The following is a 20,061-nucleotide window of genomic DNA, read 5'->3' as shown; positions in this document are numbered from 1 at the left end:
GGCAGGGGCAATGGAGGGAGCGGTATTTACTTTCCAACGGATCGCGGATGATTTCCCTCTTTTCTCTGGGCTGTTGTTCCTAAATGGGTGTCTGGAAGTGACAGGTATCCTGGATAAATGTATGGGAGAAAGGTGTTTCTGCCACTCAGAGGCTGGGCTTTGCTTAAAAGCAGCTGGAGGGATCAGGAGGGGATTCCTGCCTCCCAAAAGTTCTGATTTGCATCAAGACAATGCTGAATATGAGACTCTCTGGAGCTCAGCACTGGGAGGAGCAACAGAGGATTCCTGCCCCTCAAAAAGTTCATATTTGGATTTAGAGAAGAGGCCAGTGAAGAGTGTGGTACTTTTGGAAGCTCATCACTGGGAAGTACTGGTCTCACTGAGCTGGCTGGGAGGGAAGTTGGGTCTTGGAGCCAAGTCTGTCCCCCATCACACCCTGAGAAGTCCAAAATAGCTCAAGTTCTCTCTCAGGGCTGTCTCAGCCCTGTTCTGCTGAGGAGACAATAAACAAAAAACCCATCCTGATTCTGGGCTGAGCTGTATGGTGTCCAAATCTGCATTCCCTGTTCTCTTTCCAGCAATTTCCCTGCTTTCTGTCCTCTCTAAAGACTCTTTATAGAACCCTCCCAAAGCATTGCTGTCACAGGAGTCACACCCAGTTCCCAAGCCCCTGAGGGTCTGAATGACCCCCACACTGCCCCTTTCCCCTGGCACCTCTCTGACAAGGCCACCTGCCTTTCCTGCCCAAGCCCAGGGGCAGGCTCTTCTTCCCCAGAAAAGGCTCTTTCATCCCTGAACATACCGTGCCTTGCAATCCAAGCAGCCTGAAAAGGTGATGACATTGGATGCAGTCCAGCACAAGCATGGATGGATGTCCAAAGAGCATCAAACCTCGTGGCAAAATAACCCATTAAACTGCAGCCAAGAGAAAGTGCACAAAAATAACCTTGGAGTACCCTGATGAAGACTCTGAGGTGAAGGGTTGGCTTCGTTTTGCTCTTGGGACTGAGAACAAGTCCTGGAGCTGAGAGCAGGGGAGGGAAGTGCCATGGAAGGAGGGAGGCTGTGAAAAATCAAGGAATCGTTGTCCACAACGCTTCAAAAGCCCAGCTGATGCCCTGGTTCCTCCTCCACCCCATGCCCTGTTTTTCCCCATGTTCCCCTCCACCCAGCACAACCTTGCTGTGCACTGTGATTATTTCTGGCCCTTTCCCAGTGGCTTGTGGCATTATTTCCCTATCACTTTGTTGGGATTGCAATTAGAGCCTATCCAGCCCTGTAATGGCCACGATCATCCCTGGGGGAGGGGGAGGTGCAAACAGCTTTTCCAGCTCCATGGTTCTGCAGTTCCAGCTCCTCTGGCTGACCCTGGAGGTACAGGCACTTTCCACTTGCTAATCCTGCTGAAGGTCAGGCAAGAGCATGGAATAGCCCAGAGGCTGGAGGGAAAATCACAGGAGAGCGACTGCAGCTCCTGGGAAAGGTGAAAGGCAGGGCTGTTGTGCCAATATGTGTGGGAAGGGCAGGGGATTGATTTAAACAGGGGAAAAGATGGGGGGAGACAAGGAAGATCTTTTTACTCCTTTCATTGAGCTGTTTGACCAAGCAAGCTCCAAAAATTCTGAGGATATCAACCCCCAGCAGTAGGTTTTCTCTCCCAGAGCTCCTTTAACATCTGTTACACGCTGCCCAAACAAGCAGGAAAACTTTGGACCTTCCTCCTTGCTTCCTCCTCTGTCTGGGCAGAGGAAAGAGAGAAGCACTGCTGGTAATGACAGCCTTTAAAGCCTTTGGATAGAGGGCATGGGGGGAAAGAGCAGATGGAGCCATGCTCTGCCACCCCAGCAGGTCCCTGCAGCCTGAGTGCTCTGCCAGGAGTCATGGGAGGGACTGGTTCCTACTGGGATGGTATCTAAGGAAGGAAAATGCTGGTGATGGAGGAAGAGAGATATCTGTGAGGCTCATGGGCCACACAGTGCTCAGGGGAGAAGATGGGATAAGTGGGAACAACACTGTGGGGATTCAGTGCCCGAAAGGGGCCTCTGGAAAGGAGGGGTTTACAAGGAATTGTAGTGATGGGACAAGGGGGAAAGGCTCCAAGGGGGAACTGAAAGACAGTAGATTTCAATGGATACTGGGAAGAAATCCTTCCCTGGGAGGGTGGGGAGGCCCTGGCCCAGAGAAGCTGTGGCTGCCCCTGGATCCCTGGAAGTGTCCAAGGCCAGGCTGGATGCCATTTGAAGCAACCTGAGATTGTGGAAGGTGTCCCTCCCCATGGCAGAGGGAGGAACAAGGTGATTTCTAAGGTCCCTTCCACCTCATTCCATGATTCCATGATAACTCTGGGAGAGCATTTTCTAGAAGGAAAACAGTTGGGTTCATCCGCACTGGGGTGTCCCTGTAATCATCTACACAAGCAAATGTTCTTGGCAAACATGAGGACATCCAAGGGCAGGGACACTCCTGGCTCTGCAGCCTCATGAAGTCCCAGCTCCCTTCCAGCACGTGGAGCTCACCTCCAGCACGTGGAGCTCACCTCCAGCACGTGGAGCTCACCCCCAGCACGTGGAGCTCACCTGCAGCATGTGGAGCTCACCTCCAGCACGTGGAGCTCACCTCCAGCACGTGGAGCTTACCTCCAGCACGTGGAGCTCACCTCCAGCACATGGAGTTCTCACCTCCAGCACGTGGAGCTCACGTCCAGCACGTGGAGCTCACCTCCAGCACGTGGAGCTCACCTCCAGCACGTGGAGCTCACCTCCAGCACAATGAGCTCACCTCCAGCACAATGAGCTCACCTCCAGCACGTGGAGCTCACCTCCAGCACGTGGAGCTCACCTCCAGCACATGGAGCTCACCTCCAGCACGAGCCCTGGTACGAGCACAGCACATGCTTTGAATTAACCATGTGGTTGAGCACCAAGCTGAAGGAAAATCCATCCCAATCCCTGGTGTGGGGAATAAGAGCCCTAAGGTCCACCTGAGACTTTCCATTGGCCCTGAAATCCCTGGGTACAGCAGGAGGAGGCTTTGTGGAAACTGTCACAGAGACCCTTCCTGGAGCAGAGAGAGGTTTCCAGGGGCTGCTTGGGGGCATGGGAGGGGGGGAGTTGTGGATACCTCAGGATCCAGAGAGAGGGAATTATTAAACTTTGGCCTGAAAATGGAGATTTGCTACAGAAACTCCTCATTTCAATATGCAGATTTCCCAAAGCCCATGTTACAAAGATGGGGGAGAGGCAGACTGGGGAATGCTGGAGGGATATGGGGAAGTTGGACTCCAGCCCCTGCTGAATCCCAGCCTGAGGCATGGGAGGATGCAGTCACTTCTCTCTGCCTCATCTGCCTTCTCCACACAGCTAAACGTGGGGGGACAGGGGGAGGAGGATGAGGAAAGCTCCTGAGCCATGGGAGGGAAGGCACAGCACTGATGTGGGATCCTTCACACTCGAGCCTGGTTCCAAGTTAAACAATCAGCTGGAGCCTCCACATAGCTTCTCCAGGCAGGGGCTTTCCCCGAGGTGCTTTTCCACCTCCTGTTTTATGTGAAAGCTCTTGCAAGCCCTGCTAATCCAACACAGAGGAAATGCCAAAGCTGTGAGATGTTTTGCAACCCCCAAATCCTGTTCCTCACTTGGTCCAACCTCCAAGACAAGCCAGACTGATCCTCAAAACCCCCTGAGCAGTGCCACAGGCTACCTTCATCCATGGACTGCAGCTCCCAGCAGCTCTGTGCCCCAGAGCACTCACACCAGCCTAAATCAGTCCAAGATTAATTCAGCAGCACACAGGAGGAAGGAAAAGCTCTGGGTCCAGTCTGGGCCCTGAGCACAGCCCAGTTTTCCATCACCTCCCCATCTCCGAGTCACACATTTCCCTCTCCGAACCAAAGGCAGCTTGGAAAGGAAAGGCACTCCCAGGGGATGGAGGGGTGTCAGTTCTAATTCCAGGAGAGGTGACTTTGGGGAGGGAGGAGGAAGTGCAAGAGGAGAATGATGGCAGCAGCTCCATCCCTCTGCTCGTTGCCACGGTAACAGTGCGGGTACCAGCCCAGGGGTGCACACACCTTTCCAGGCTGCCTTCCAAACCCGGGAGCAGGGTTGGAAATGGAGCTTTTGCATTCCCTGAGCTCTTTAATATTCCCTGGAGCAGGTCATTGTCTCTCGTGTCAGGTAGGAGCCCTTTCCTCCCCCTCCTGTTCTGCTGGTGGAGCCCAATCTGGAGATAAAGTTCCTCGGAGGGAGCCGCAGGGAAGGAGCCTGTCCTGAGCCATTCCCACTGACTTTGCCAAGGTGAAAATGTCCTGCAGCACCCAGAGGAGCAGGATGGAGCACTGGGAGGTGTGGATTAATGCCTTCTCTTTCCAAGGTCAAACGTGGAGTGTTGGGGCTGAGATTTGATTTGGTGCCTTCTGTGGGTGCACAAAGCTGGAGCTCCCACTCCAGAGGAGGATGGTATTTCCATGGATCTTTGCTCCATGCAAGTCACTAAATTCCTGTGCTCTCCCTCCTGCAGCTCCTCCCAGTTCTTGGAGCAGCACTGGCTGCTACAACGGGACAAACCCAAGGGGCTGGAAAAGGGGAAGGAATTTTCTTGAAGAGGGAAGGAAAATCTGCAGATAAACAAATTCTCCCTCTTCTGGTTTCAGTTAACTCGCTGCGAGTGAGCAGCACACTTTAGGGGTTATTTGTGGTTATATTTTCCAGTTTGTCTAAATAAATAGCTTGGTTTTCAAAACACAAACATGTGAAGTGGCAGGAAGTTTTGGCTTTCTCCGTGTTTGTTTAGCAGCTCCTGCTGCCATGAAAACAAACTCCAGCTACTTCTGTTTTCTGGGAAAAGACAAAGTGCTTTCAACAGGGATAAGAAGAGGCAGCCTTTTACCCCAGGAAAGGTAAGAAGGGGGCATGAAAGGGAGTAAATTAAGATTTTCTGTCGATCATGGAATCATGGAATGGTTAAGGTTGGAAAGGACCTCCAGGATCATTGAGTCCAACCCATGACCAATGTGCAGCTTGTCACCCAGACACATCCAGGCATTCCTTGGACACCTCCAGGGATGGGCACTCCAAACCTCCCTGGGCAGCCCCTGCCAGGGCCTGCCCACCCTTTCCATGAAGAAATTCCTCCTGGTCTCCATGCTGAACCTCCCCTGGCACAGCTTGAGGCCATTCCCCTTGTCCTGTCCCTGTTCCCTGGGAGCAGAGCCTGACCACCCCCAGCTGTCCCCTCCTGTCAGGGAGCTGTGCAGAGACACAAGGTCCTTCCTGAGCCTCCTGATGTTACAAAATATCTCTGGAGCTTCCCATTGCTCACAGCCACCTCTCCTAATCCTAACCCACCTGTGTTCATACCCAGAGAGACACAGGGAGGGGTCCAGAGGGCACTGGCATCCAGCAGAAAAACCTGAGTGAGTGATTTAAAGGAATTTTGTGATGTTTGTGGAGCTAAGGGGGCTTTGATGACTGTCCATAGCCCATTCCCACAGGGATTGTCACACCAGGTGGATTTAGGGAATGGTTCTTCCAGAGAATAACTGAACCTGGTCTGTTAACCAGGAATTCTATCCCACCATCACTGCACTGAAGGGTAAGTGGAGCCTTGCTCCCATTCCTGGAGGATGGGATTTAAACACAAACAAACCCCTCTGTTCCTTTCCCCCCACAGTGTCATTGTGGGATAGAAGGAAGGATGAGGTACAGCACAATGGAATTGTCAGCACTGTACCTGTTCCTGAGGAAGCTGTGTCTCCCACCTGCAGCCGTCTCCTAGAAGAGACCCCAAGACCATGGCCTGGAGCTGGGAGGACACTAAACATCCAATCTCATTACAGCTGGAAACTCTGACCTGTTTAAAGTCAGCTAAAGGGATTTTTTTCCCAAATCTGCCCTAAATTTCACCCTAAACCATTGCTATCTTTTTTTTTTAACTCTTGTATTTTGTTAGACCAGTTTCAGCACTTTTTTTTTTTTTCTGACTGAGAAGGGAAAGAAAGAACATAATGTGGATTTATTGGCTGTTGGGTGGGCTTTATATTCAAATTGCTCTTTCTCCCTGTGGTGTCCCCACAATTCCCATTGCAGGCAAGCTGAGATCCTGAGTTTTTCTGGTACCACCCCCGTGTGTGATGGGGGAGCACCCCAAACCCTCTCCCTGTGACCTTAGACCTGAATCACAGCCTGGGGTTTTCCTTCAAATGATCCCATCAGCCTGTGGAGCTTTGGGAAGGGCCATTCCCACCTGCAGCTCTGGGTCTCACATTCCAGTGAAGCTGACCTGGACCCACTGGGGACTCTTTCTTCAGATGCCCTCAGGGGAATTTGAGTGGAGTTTAGGGACCAGGAGAATCCCCCAAAAGGATTTTTGGGGCTGGCCAGCTCCATGGCCACTTCCTGCCTGTATCTCCTCATCTCCCTTGGAGGAATTTTCTATCCAAACTGAGTGAAGAGGAAGAGCACCCACAGCTCCTGTCTGTTTTTGCTGAGGATGGGGATATAGAGATTTAGTGCCTCCCTCAGACTGAGCTGTGTCCTCTGCCTCCCTGAGGATGCCCAAACACGGATGAATTTTGGAGGAAGCTGCTGGGAAAGAGAGGGATCATGGCTCAGTCTCCAGGCTCAAGGCAGGTGAGCATGGAGTGACAAAGTCACCACAATTAGAGGAGGGAGAAGGAAAAGTTTCCCCATTGTGACTCCATGGCTTAGGAGTGCTCAGAAGAAAAAAAATCCCACTGTTTCTAAACTAGATAACAAGCATGTCACAAAATCCATGGAATAAAACAAAGCAAATGTGCCTGGAATGGGAATGACAGCCCAGGATCTCTCCTCTCCCAGCAGATCCTTCAGTCCCTCCAGGCAGCAGAGCACAGAGAATACCCCAGGCTGGGTCTGTGCACTGAGAGCCTGCCCAGACTCTCCTTCCTCAAAGAACAAAAGTTCCTCTCTGCTCCTTTGTGCAAATAATAAATATTTGCACAGACACGCTCGGAGTGAGTCCTGCATGGAAAGAGCTGCTGGTTGTGGCTCCTTTATTGCCACTGCTCAGCTGGGTGCAACTGGGGCTCACTGAGCACTGACACAGCTCAGCAGCCCCTGAAAACACTGGGAATTTACACCTGGGCCTCCTCCCTCACTCCTGGAGAAGGGGTTATTTTTACAGAATGATGGAGCTACCAGCAGCAGGAATAGCAGTGATGATGATGATGATGATGGTGGTGGTGGTGGTGATGTCTTTATTTTGTATAATTCCATCCATCCAAACATTCCCAGGTGCTGAACAGATCTTAATCTGCACAGGGGTCGCTCCCACCACTGCAAGTATCGGAGATATGACAGGTCCAGATAAAAGAATGGTAGGATTTTTAAGCAGAAACACAGTGTTTTTCAATAATGACCCCATTTTTCCTGTACTGGGAGGAAAAACAGCTGGAACAGCTTTTTGTGGCTCTCCACTTTCCCTCTGCTCCTGGGTTCCAGCCCATTTACTCTGGGTTTTACAGACAAGGAAATGATACCTCCTGTTCTTTTCTGACATCCATCAGATCTCTCCTGAACAGAGTTTGGAATATCTCATTGCCTGGGGAGCACTGCCTTTTTAATCTCCAGTGTCTGGGAGAACATCTGACATGCCAGGGACATACTAGACCTGTGTAGAAAGAGGTGATCCCTCCTCAGCTCTGCTTGTTGGGAGACTTTCAAAGAAAAAAACAATTGTGGCCTTTCATAAATCCAGATTTCTCTAAATGCTGCCTGTTCTGACAGCCCTTGGAAGGCAGGGAATCACAGAATCAGGGAATCACTGAGGTTGGGAAAGATCTCCAAGATCATCAAACCCAACCTGCAGCTGAATATCCCCATGCCCACAAGACCATATCAGAAAATGCCACCTCATCTCATTTTTGAACACTTCAGAAGATCTGAGGATGTGAAACTCAGGGACTGCAGGAGATCCCAAGTTTCCAGTGTCCACCTCCCCACATCCTGGCTCCAGGAATCACCTGCTAGAACAGCACTGGATTTTGTGCTGTTGTGCAGAGTTTGGTCTCAAAGCTGGGGTAGGAGGGAAACGCACCAGGTTTCTCTTCAGGGAGAAAAACCAGCTCCACACCAGGAGAGGACAATGTGAGAAAGGCTGTGGGAATCTGCTTCCCATTTTCTGCACTGCCATTCCTGGAAGGCTCAAGACTCCAAAAGATGCTCCTCACCTTAGGATGACCTGTGCCTCACCACTGATGAAAGCTGGCCTGGAGTCTTTGCTGCTGAGTCCCTGAGCACCTCTGTAGGATTTCTAGTGGCCACATCCAGGAGACAAACCAGCTCCCAGGAGGAAGAAATCCCAGGACTAACAGAAGCCCAGCAAAGTCTTCATTTAGTAGCTTTGGGCTACGGTGCCAGATGAAAGATGTGGGATCCACACATGAGTGATGGAGATGCATTTGGGTTTGGAGAAGGAGAGATCTGCCTTCCATCTGCTGGAAGACATCTGTCCACCCCTCAGTGGAAGCTGTGGTGGGATATCTGGTTCCAGCCAGCCAGCCCTGCCCACTCCTGACATCTGCTCCCACCTACCTGCCATTCCCAGAGCATTGGGAAGAGCTGCTCCTCTTCCCAGATAGGGAAATGAGCAGCAGCAGGGCTGTGAGAGCAGCAGCAGCAGCTGCCTCAGAGCAGCAATGGCCCCGTTCCTCTAGGTGGAATTTGCAGGGTGACTAAGAGTGATAGCAGCTATCAGCTGCTAAGTGTGAGCAGCTGGACTAATGACGTGTCCTAGAGAAATTCCAACCTTTTTTTTATTCATGGACCAATGCAAACGGCAAATGCAGCCCTGGCATTCGCTCTAGCTGCAGGGTCAGATCTGCTCTCCTGTGTCCAGCATCCCAGCCACCAGCAGGAGCTCCAGGGAAGCTGAGAAGTTCCTCGGTCCCTGCTGGGGGCAGGAGAGGATCTGCTGCAGCTGCCTGGCGTGGGTTCCTGCCCAGAACACTGATTAGAGATTAAGTGCTGCTCATCACAGTGCTTGGGACCTGCCTGGTGACAGCAGGAGGAAGGCACCAAGAGCCCATGGGGGGTTTGTCCCCAGAACAGGGGACAATTCTGGGAGGGCAAAGTGCTGCCACTCAGATTCCTGCTGCTTCCTCTTCCCTAAGGGAACAACCTGTCAGTGCCTCCTCCCAGGAGCAGTGCTGGAAACACAGGGAGAGCCCTTGCACAGTGTGTATTTTCCATGGATGCCCGCTCCCTTGCTGAGTCTTTTCCAAGCTGTCTCAAAGGGAGGAAGGATAAGTCTAGCTCTCTGAGTGGCTGCCAGCTTCCAGTCCCTCTGGCAGAGCGGGAAGCAGAGCTCTGGCACCTCAGCACCTCCTGAAAATTCTGCTCCATCAAGCCACGAGCAAATATCCCCACCCAGAATGCAAACCCTGAGATATCCAACTGCTGTGGCCAAATTCCAGCAGGTCATTTGGGAATGATGCTCACCAAATCCCGGTGATGCTGCATCTGTCTGCCTCCTCTTTTCCCATATTCTGGACAGAGTTTGTGAAAACATGCATTATACAGCAGGTGTAACACACATAAGGAGACACTGAGGCAAAGAACAGCTCCTGTGTTGATTTGAATTCTCCCAGCCACACAGCCGTTGCCATAAATTCCTGTGACCGAGGGAATCTGTATTTCAAAACACACATTAGAAAAAATATAATTGAAATGGAGAGACCAAGATAAATTTGTGTTATCAGGTGCAGTTACCAAGGCAGTAAATCATTGTCACAGCATAAGCCTTTATCCATATTTCCATATTAACACCAAACTTGGACTCAGGGCTGGAGCTGCTGCACAGAAAAGGGATCAGCACATCCTGATGCTGTCTGGAGCTGGTGGCTGTCACCAGGGACTGAGTGGAGCCAGCGCTGTGTCCTTGTCCCCCCAGGACTTGTCCCCACGCTGGAGCTGCTCTGTGGCACTGTGGGAGGGAATGCTCCAAGCTGTTCCCAAGCTGCCCCCTCTCAGCTCATCCATGGAAAAACTCTGCTCCCAAGGGGGACTGACACATGGTGGTGACCCAGGGTGAGCTGATGACCTTGGTGGCAGCCTCAGCCTGCCCAGGGGACAGACAAAGATCAGCTAAGCTCAAATCTCCGAGCAATCCCAAATGTTTGGCACAAAACTTAAACCTAAGGATCTGTGCTGGCTGCACTCCCAGGGGAAAAGGCAAATCCCTCACCCTTTGTGCCCTGGAATTGCGCTCCTGGTGCCTCCAAGCCCTCCAAACCTCCCTCTTCACAAATCCTGTCCCCCTTGTAATCCCCATCAGGGATTGTCCACGGCATCTTCCAGAGGGTCCCAGCCATCAGCAAACCCTCTGCCACTCCCCAGACCCAACCTGAAAGATTCTGCATTGCTCAGGGAGGCTGGAGGGACCAGCCAGGCATTCCATGACTGCCCTCCTTGCATCCCCAACCCAAAAAGGCCTTTTTTTAATCTCTGCCTATGTGGGAATCCATTATAAATGCCAATAAATGGAGCCAACATTTGGTTCCACTTGAGATAATGTTTTGGCCACAGCTGTGCCTCTTTACAGGCAAGACATAAAACCCTGGTGAAGGCTCCCTAATAAACACCCTCATCTTTAAAGGACTTAAAGCCTCACAAAAAAAAAAGCTGTGTTAGTTACCAACCTGATTGATACTCATTAAAGTAAAGCTGAGATAATTCTTCCCTAAAATGAGTTGCCACTAGGAATGCACTGAGTGGAGCTCGGGCAGTGTCGTCATTTTTCCTTTCATTCCCTTGCTTTTTCTGGAAGAGGAGAACACACACATTTCAACAGAGAGAATGCTGTAAAATCAAGAAATAATTTTTGGGCAAACTGTCAAGGTTTCACTCCAAACCCTAAATCTTCTTGTTGAAATCCAATGGTTTTCCGGTAAAACCTGTTGGCTCCTGACAGGGATTTTTTTTTTTTTTGTGTGTGCTACTGGCTCAGCACTTTCCTTGCATAATGTCCAAGCAAATGACTGTTCTCTGCCCACATTCTGATGCCTTTGGAGGAATGGGATGCAGTCACAGAGTCCATGCTTCCCATGCAGGGCCTGTCCCCACTGAAGAGAGGAGAGGAATAGTGAAGGCACCAGCATAAAAATCATCATTAAAAAATGACAACAGCTGCTCCTGCCCCAGTGTGCTGGAAATTCCACTACCCAGCCATTATTCCATTGCATCCTGGTAAATCTGAAGTGCCAATCTATTCCTAGAGCAGCCCTGGCCTGAGCTGAGACAACCCCTATGATTAGTTTTATTCTGCCTAAACCCAGAAGAAATTGCAGGGGGTGATCCTGCTGGATGAGCTCTTTCCATTACCTTCAGTCATCTCCATAAAATACATGAGGAGACTGCAGGAAGAGATTTTTCTTGTCTGCAGCTTCCTCCTGAGGGACAGTAGAGGGGCAACTCCCGCCTCTGCTCTCTGGGACCAGCGACAGGGACCCCAGGGAATGGCTGGAGCTGTATCAGGGGAGTTTAGGTTGGAGATTAGGAAAAGGTTTTTCCCTCTGAGGGTGGTGCTGGGCACTGCCCAGGCTCCCCAGGGAATGGGCACGGCCCCAAGGCTGTCACAGCTCCAGGAGAGTTTGGACAACACTCAGGGATGCACAGGGTGGGATTGTTGGGGTGTCTGTGCAGGGCCAGGAGCTGGATTGATGATCCCTGTGGATCCCTTCCAGCTCAGGAGATTCCACGACCCTGTGATTCCATGATTTGAGCTTGAACCTGGCATGATTTGAACATGATTTTTAGTACTGAAAGTGGAATATCCATCCAGTCGTGGAGAAACCACAACTCCCTTCCCAGCCAAACCCAGGCAGGGGATGGGGTACACTTGGAATGTCTCTTTCATTTTCCAGTGGACAGCAGAAAACCCTCAGGGCCTGCTGGAACTTCTCACAGCAGAACAAACACGTGGTAGGGGGTTATTTATTTCTGATGGGCTGGATGAGGTCCAGAAGTTCCATCTGTTCTCTTACACCTCCCCATGCTGGAGCCAACCCAGCCAATGCCCCCTTCCCTTCTCTTGGACACTTGGAAAATTTATTCCCCTATTTCCTGCCTGAGTAGAAAAAGCCAAAGAGAAACTTGCTGATTGATTTGAGTCTCAGAAAGTCCCTGTCATCTTGTTTGATGACTTCATTGCAGAAATGAAATAGGCAAGGGAAAAGCAATGTTTTCAAAACAATTTGGAGCAAGAAGAGGAAGGTAGTAGGAGGGGAGCCACGGGAAGTTGATGGCCTTTATTCCTCAATTCCCATGTTGTGCCTGGCTTGCTGCAGGCTACAGAGAGAAAGCAAAATTGTTATGATTCTTATTAGCTTTTATTTTATAAAGCCTGGCCCATGCTCTGTAGGGGTTTCCAGCTGGAGCTGCAAATCAGAGGCATGGCTGGCGCCTGCCTGGCCACCTCAATGTCCCATTAATGTCCCACCTGTCTGCAGGGGAGGGGACTCGTGTCCTGCTGCCAGCCAGGAGCGAGGTGGCTGCTTGGGGGACGGGATGAGCGTGGCTGCAGCCCGGCCCTTTGTTCCCTGCTGGTGAAACAAGCACTAGCAATGACTGGAGTGTGTCACTCACCCAGCCCTGGGAGCAAAGAGGGCATTCCTGGCCCTGCTCCCTGCTGAACAGCCAGCTTGGGTCACCAACATCCAGCAATGACAGCTCTGAGACAGAGCAGGCAGCAGCACCCATGGACAAGGCTCTCCCACAGGACCCCTGGATTCTCCCAGCTCTGCTGGGTGTTTGTGCCCAGCAGCTTCTCTGTCCTACCAGAGGAGGTTTCAGCCTGGAGAAGAGAAAGCTCTGGGGAGATCTCACCTGAAGGGGGTCCAAGAGAGCTGAAGAGGGATTTCATACCAGGCTCTGGGGAACAGAATGAGTGGAATGGTATCAAATTGCCAGAGGACAGGGTTAGGTGGGATGTTGGGAATGAATTCTTCCCTGGGAGGATGGTGAGGCCCTGGCACAGGTTGCTCAGAGAAGCTGTGGCTGCCCCTGGATGTGTCCCAGGCCAGGTTGGATGGGGCTTGGAAATACCTGGGCTAGTGGAAGGTGTCTCTGCCTATGGCAGGGGGTGAGACAAGATTGATTTTTAAGATCCCTTCCAATCCAAACCGTTCTGGGATTTTAAAAGCAGGGTGGGGTTACCCAGAGCACCTGGAATGTTCCCCTGCTGGCCCTGGCAGTGTCTGTGCTCAGCCTTTCCTCAGTGTTTGACTTTCCAGAGTGACAATTCCTGAGAGCTCTCACAGGTGATTTGGGGAAGGGGAATAGGAATAGCAAACCTAACAGGATCCATTATTTATTCCTTGTGTTGGCACACCAGGAGGCAGCAAATAACACAGAGCACCGTGGTGGAAGGGGCTGTGTCCTCCCAGGAGGAACACTGGCTCCAATGAATTAACAGCCTAAATGGATGAGACAGATGTGGGGTGGGAGAGGGAGCAACAGCCAAAAAAGAGCTGGTTTTGTTCAGCCCTAATCTCCAGGCAGGCAGTGGTGGCTCTCCCAAGGAATAGAGATGGGATTTGCACCAAAAGGAGATTCCTGGTTGTGGGGTGGGCAGTAGCTCCTTCCTTCTCCAAGGAGCTGTTCCCAGGAGTGTGGCTTTCATAACAGTTCACAGTGAAAGACACAGCCCTGGGAACACTGGGAGCAGGGTTTTACCTCTGCCTTTGGCATAAACCAGTGATTGCTGTTCCTGAAAATGTGCTCTTCCTCCCCTCCAGGTCATTCCAGAGAGCTGGCACACAGCCCAGATTCCTGCACGGGACTTGCACACAGCACTCCACCAGGGAAATAGTCCTTATCCCCACCTAAACAGTCAGGAACTCACAGGGAGCCATAAATATGCCAGTGCTCCACTTGCTTCTTTAGGATTAAAAAAATCTCAAGAAGACACATTTCTTAGTAATCACTCCTGAGCAGGAGATAGGAGGCAGATTATGCTAATTGCCAGCAGAAGCCTAATGCTCAGCAAATCCCATCAAATTCCAATATGCTCCCAGACACATTCCATTTGCTCACGTGTTCGTTTGGGGAGGATGCTGACAAAGGAGGGAATTTAATTTTTTTTTTTTAGCAGAATTCTTGGATTTTGACTGTAAATATGGCAGGAAGCAAACAGACAAGCTGCAAGGATTTCCTTCCAGTGAGATTACTCAGAACAATTCCCATTCTGAGGGAATGGCTCAGGAGAATGGCTCAGGGGGAGCCCGAGGAAAAGGAGATGTTTGGGGGTTGTAAGAGAAAGCCAAGCCCAGAGCATCAATAGCAGCACCTTTCTAAGCAATGGCATCATGAGAGGCATCAATCCTCACAGGGAACAGAGGGCTGGAGCGCAGGGAATGTGTGCTGTGCCTCCCTGGAAAACTACAGCTCCCACTGCAAAGGGGTTCCACAGCCCAGTGGGGCTGGGTGCCAGCCCTTCCTCTGTGATAGGAAGGACTGTCCTGAGGGCTGGGATCAGCTGGGAATCACCACAGCTGATATGCCCTTCTTCCAAGGAGGGAAAGACTCCTTGGTGTGTCCATGCCAAGTCCCAGAGCTGCTGGTCTGGGTGGAAGAGTATGTTCAGGCAGTTCTACAGAAACATTGAGAAAGGTGTGTGATCCCTGCACTTCTCTGCTCACCACTGAGCCATGGCCCCAAGCACCATGGCCCACGAGTCTGCTGAACAAATCACAGAATCCACAGTCACAGATTTCACAGAATGCTCTGAGTGGGAAGGGACCCACCAGGATCACCAAGTCCAACCCTTCAGGCCAAGGCTGTTCTGGGATCAAACCCACAGCCTTGGTGTTGTTAGCTCCATGCTTGCCTCCACCACTGTGCTGGGCAGAATATCTGACCACTCTTTTAGGGAAGAAATTTTCCCTGATATTCAGTCTGACCCTCCCCTGGCACAGCCAGGAGACCCATAAAGCCCAACTCAGCCCAACTCAGCCCAACTGCAGCCCAACTGCAGCCCAACTCAGCTCCCAAATGATGCCTTGCACAGGGGAGTGGTGATGAGTTATCTCATGGCTTGAGGGGGGAAAATCCATTTATTATTATTATTATTATTATTATTATTATTATTATTATTATTATATCACAGAATCAATAGGTTGGAAAAGCCCCCAAGGTCATTGACTCCAAACATTAACCCAGCACTGCCAAGGCCAACACTAAACCGTGTCCCCAAGTGCCACATTACACAGCTTTCAAACCCTTCCAGGGATAGCTATTCCATCACTTCCCTGGGCCTGTTTCAGGGCTTGGCAGCCCTTTTGGTGAAGAAATTTTCCCTAATTCCCAATCTAAACCTCTTGAGGCCATTCCCTCTTGTCCTGTCCCTGTTCCCTGGAGCAGAGCCCAGCCCCCCCAGCTGTCCCCTCCTGTCAGGAGTTGTGCAGAGCCACAAGGTTCCCCCTGAGCCTCCTTTTCCTTGGAGTTCCAGTGCTGAGCACCCCAGCTGTCACCCGTAAATCCCAGCACAGGTTGTCCTGCCCCAGCACTGAGATCCACCCCCAGCAGTGACCCTGGGGTGCTGAGCTGAGCACTGTGACACACACAGGCCTTTCTCCAGCCTGGCTGTGACAGCAGAGCTGTGCAGCCTCATCCAGCAGCTTTAGGAGAGGGGAGATCTGGTTACAGTGTGCTGGTGTCTGAGGCCCAGATGCAGGGAAATGCACCATTAACCAAGGATGAAATGCCACCATCGCACTCTGCTCTTCCCCACTGTTATCTGCTGCAGTCACACTGGGACTGCTGCTCCCATCTCTGGGTGGAACTTGTCTGCCTGATTGCTGATTTGCCTCTCAAGCATCACTAAACCAATGAAAGTCACTCCACTGCAACCCCCAAGGCCAGTTTTGCTCACCATACAGGGAGCACAAACTCAGATAACAGTACATTGGTGCTGGTTCAGTTCCAACAGCTCAGAGAGGTGTGATGCTGCTTCATATTTAGAGTCATGGAATCCCAAATTAGTCTGGCTTGAAAGGGACCTTAAAAATCATCCCTTTCCAGCCCCTGCCATTGGCAGGGAAACCTTCCACTGTCCCAGGTTCCTCCAAGCCCTGTCCAACCTGGCCTTGGACACTCCCAGGGATCCAGGGGCAGCCACAGCTGCTCTGGGCACCCTGTGCCAGGCCTCAGCACCCTCACAGGGAAGGATTTTTCAGCTGAGGCAATTTATCTTTCTGCTCAGGATTTCCAGCTCAGAGCCTGAGCTGCCGGCATTGAGTCTCCTCTTCTTTATTAAATAATTACTGAACCTTCAGACTCTGAACAAATCTCCCCTGTGCCCCATGTGATCAGCTGGAGGCTGCTGTGCTGGTTCCACCATGGATAGAAACTCTGGAAATAATGCACACCAACACCTCGTGCAGAGAGGATTTTCAAGGCATTTCTTTCCAGAGGGAGAGATCCATTTCCTTTCTCATTACCTGGCTCTGTGTACAGACACAGGGCTCTGCATCCACAAGCAGACCCCACTCCTGCCTCCAGCGTGCCCAAGCTGCTCTTTGGGAAGGGCCATGGGTAGGTGTTTACAAGCACAGCACCACACACTCCTAACAGGACAAGATTGGGAGTCCTTGGAGGATTGCACGGGATGAAAACTTACAGGATAGAAACTGATGCAGAAAACAGAGAGATATAAAGGATGGGTGACCTCCTGATGCCATTGCTGCCACCAGGAACGTGTGGTGAGGGCCTGGGAAGATGCCTTCACTCTGCTTTTACCTCCAGGACATTATTTACAGTCCTCTAGGAATTATCAGGGAGGCTCTAGGATTGTGCTGGAGCTTTTTTAACCTATGGAATTGGTTTCAAGGCAGATCTCCCCTGTGAGGGCAGGCAGGCCCTGGCACAGGGTGCCCAGGGAAGCTGTGGCTATCCCTGGATCCCTGGCAGTGCCCAAGGCCAGGATGGACAGGGCTTGGAGCAGCCTGGGATAGTGGGAGATGTCCTTGTCCTCGCTAAAGGTGGGACTGGGTGAGTTTTAAGGTCCCTTCCAACCCAAACCATCCTGAGATTCCATTATATTGACTAAGGTAAAAATCAAATCAAGCGAACCTTTGTGTGAAAGAAACAGAAATCCCCAGGGAAAGGCAGATTTGCTTTTATTCCAAAAAGCTTAAGGCTAATAGTAGAGGTCAGATGAGCAGTTCCTTCCTTGGACAGTACTTCTGTCCAGTGCACTGGAACAGGGGACGCTGACACTTGTCTTGAAGTGACAGATTTATTTGCCATAATTACTGTCAGCTCCAAAGAGATCGGATTTTTCCTGGCACTTCGTATTCTGGCAGGAGAGGGGGACTGATGAGGTCTGATGCAAAGGCAATGAAAAATGTGAGGGATCTCCATAAAGAGAAGCAGTCAGCTTTAAGGTTCAGCTGGATGAACTGCTCCAAGGATTTATGGTGTGGAAGGCAGAGCTACTGCAGCTTCTGAAATCATTGCTGCAGTCACACAGACAAGGGGAAGGGACCCCAGCCTGGGTGAGGGCAACTTCCAAACCAGGCTCATCTCTCATGGCTCACTCTGGGCACATCCATATGTAAAAGTGACTTAGGAGAGTGAGTGTCATCACCTTGAAATCTCATTAATTACAGACTGAGAATCATGGGTTGGTTTGGGAAGGGACCTTAAAGCCCATCTCATTCCACCCCCTGCCATGGGCAGGGACACCTTCCACTGTCCCAGGGTGCTCCAAGCCCTGTCCAACCTGGCCTTGGACACTTCCAGGGATCCAGGGGCAGCCACAGCTGCTCTGGGCACCCTGTGCCAGGGCCTCAGCACCCTCACAGGGAAGAATTCCTTCCCAATATCCCATCTGACCCTGCCCTCTGGCAGTGGGAGGCCATTCCCTCTTGTCCTGGCACTACAAGCCTTGGTAAAAAGTCTCTTGATCTTTCTTGAAAGCCCCCTTTATATATTGAAAGTCCTCTATAAGATGTCTCTGGAGCCTTCTCTCCTCCAGGTGAACACTCCCAGCTGTGCCAGCCTTTCCTCCCAGCAGAGCTGCTCCATCCCTCTGCTCACCCTGCTGCCTCCTCTGGACTCTCTCCAGCAGCTCCAGGTCCTTCCTGTGCTGGCCCCAGGGCTGGGGCAGCTCTGCAGGTGGGGTCTCACCTGAGCAGGGCAGAGGGGCACAATCCCAATCCCAATCCCTTTCCTGCTGCCCACCCTGGGATCAGCCCAGGGCAGGGTTGGGATCAGTACAGAAATCCCTCTCCTGGCCTCCAGACCCCAAAAACTCCATAATACAGGACAGGGGAAAAATGGTCTTTCCCTGAATCACAGGTGAGGTCCTGTCCTCCCAGCACCTCCACAGGCCCTGCAGGCATCAAAAAGCAAAGGGAACTGTCCCCAGGAGGTTTATGGGGGGAACCCTGTCACCCTCCCTGCCACCCACCCCTGTGGGGCTCCTGGGACACTCAACCCTGCTCACTTTGGTGAGGACACGTCTCAGGACCAGCTTCTCCTTTGGCATTTCATCACATTCCAACCAGCAATGTGAGGGAAAATGAAGAAAATCCCCTATTTTTAGCAGATAAAATGCAAATTTAAAGCATTAGCTAATCCAGAACATTTGTGGGACTGCATTTCATTGGTTGGCTGAAAAACCCTGATGTGGGAAGAAAGATAAAGCCAGTGAGCTCCCCCTTCCCACTTCCAACCACAAAGGTGCATCCATGCATTGGAATGAGGTGGTGAACTGGGCAAACCCAGGCTGGGATAAATAAATGTTTTGCCAAAATAACATGTTTTATAGATCTGCAGATGTGCAAATAATGATGGGAAGTTTTCTTGGAAGTTTTCCTCAAAGTATCCTGAAAGCCCTTCTTATACAGCCACCAATTCCTGGAATGGTTGGGCTTGGCCATCAAAAATGGAAACATGTTCTTGCTCAGGAATTTGGTAATCACCCATGGAACAGAATAATTTAGAAAGATCTCCAAGGTCATCAAATCCAATTTTTGCTTGATCCCCACCTCGTTGCCAGCCCAGAGCTCTGAGTGCCATGTCCATGAGTTCCTTGGACACCTCCAGGGATGGGGACTCCACCACCTCCCTGGGCAGCCCCTGCTAATGGGATACATCCCAAACACATCCCTGCTCCTGGGGGAAAAGGACAAATCCCTGCCGAGGAGGGAAAAAGCTCAGGGCAACTGGTCTAGCAGAAAGTGTCCCTGTCCTCAGCAGGGGGTTGGAATGAGCTTTATGGTCCTTGCAACCCCAATGCTGTGATTCTCCTCCCTCCTCCTGCTTTGGGGGCATGGAAAGCTGTCCCTGTGGTGTTCTGGGTTTAGGATCCCAAGCAGGGAAGTGGCACAGGGGGTTCTGCCACTGGCTGCAGCAGATACAAGCAGAGCAGGGAGGGGCTCTGGGGCCCGAGCACCCCCAGCTCCCCAGGGAAGGTATTTTGTACCTGGCAGCCCAAAATCTCTTCCAGTTAAATCCAAAACCCTACTCAGCAGCACCTGCCAGTTCCCCAATATGTAAATTTTCCAGGCAGACGATATTGATATGCACTGACACTCCACAGGGGACTGGGGGAGTTGGGAATTTGCCAGAAATAGGCAGCTCTCACTTCTGCTTAAAACTCACTTTTCATCTCACATTCAATTATCAAGCACAGAATGTATTTTTAGCAGCTGGCATTAGGAGAGCGCTGTCACTTTTGTTCCAGCCTGACTTGAAAGTTGTGTTTATGGGAAGACTTGGAAGAGTTTGTACCTGTTCCTGTCCCAAAACTGGGAAACAGGAGCAAGGAGAGGCTTGGCAGGTGTCTCTAGACCCCCCAAAATAAAAGAAATCCATGCTGAGGGTGGTTCAGGGAACTGGGGTCTGATGCAGAGCTGGCAGGGATGACAGAGAGGCAGAAAATGAGGCAGCAGAGGAAGATGATGTTGACAGTGACATTTTTAACAGGATATCAGTGCTCAGGATTCAGGGACCTTCCTGCCCCTGTTGCAGCAGCAGGAAGATGAAGCAGTTTGGAAGAAATCTGTCAGAAAGACACGGCTCT

Source organism: Fringilla coelebs, assembly GCF_963513975.1.
Source record: "Fringilla coelebs genome assembly, chromosome: 10".
NCBI classification, from domain to species: domain Eukaryota; kingdom Metazoa; phylum Chordata; class Aves; order Passeriformes; family Fringillidae; genus Fringilla; species Fringilla coelebs.
Note: the sequence above shows the minus strand (reverse complement) of the source record.